General features: G+C 39.1%; 1 protein-coding gene across 3 annotated transcripts in view; it reads right to left on the bottom strand.

Moving 5' to 3' along the window:
- vezt (vezatin, adherens junctions transmembrane protein) overlaps positions 1–772 on the bottom strand; it is a 14,922-nt gene that overhangs the window by 12,153 nt on the left and 1,997 nt on the right. The window lies entirely within an intron of this gene.

Raw genomic sequence — 772 nt, 5'->3', positions numbered from 1 at the left:
CATTAGCACCTCTAGTAATATATTTACTGAAAAAAATGTTGACGTGTTCAATACTTATTTTACCCGCTATATGATCAGCTTATAAAGGCAGGAATGTTTGTAAAGTTTTTTTTTTATCTGAGTTCCAGTAAACGGATCAAAGAGGGACGACCCAAACATCCAGTCGGAATGCTTCATCCTCCTGAACCCCTCAGAACAACAGAGAGCCAGGGAGGAAACGTGACACAAGGAAAGTTTCCAAGCGAAGCAAACACGTTTCCCGTTTGATGGAGAGGCTGAGCCAAGGGGGAAGCTGAGTCACGTGACGCGTCCGTCGTCTGACTAAATCACAGGTGGTCTTACGCCGCCATCATCACGAGTCACGCACCTCTATGCCAATATGTGTCTGTGTTTGGGGGCTGATTAATAACCTCTGTCGAACTTAACAAGTTATTGAAGGATGATCAAACACTGCTGCAAGTCAGGGATGCAACAGGAAGGACACCCCACGAAGAACTGAAGTTGTCTGTAAATATCCACTGATAAACTGTATTAAATGTCTGTTCTGTATCTCCTCATCTGCAGACTATACTGTCCAGTTTATCACTGGTTGTCAGAAAACAACTCCTCAAACAAAGACTTAAACTCTCCTCAACTTAAATGACATTATTAATGACATTTAATTTACAAAATCAATCAATTAAAAGTTTGTTATCAATATCAAATCATATAACTTGTTAAATAAAAAGTCAAGATGAGTTAATGAACAAAAAAGTTGCCAAAACTATTAAAA

This window comes from Austrofundulus limnaeus, unplaced genomic scaffold (assembly GCF_001266775.1).
Source record: "Austrofundulus limnaeus strain Quisiro unplaced genomic scaffold, Austrofundulus_limnaeus-1.0 Scaffold1130, whole genome shotgun sequence".
Taxonomy (NCBI): Eukaryota; Metazoa; Chordata; class Actinopteri; order Cyprinodontiformes; family Rivulidae; genus Austrofundulus; species Austrofundulus limnaeus.
Note: the sequence above shows the minus strand (reverse complement) of the source record. Positions and strands in the feature narration are given on the sequence as shown.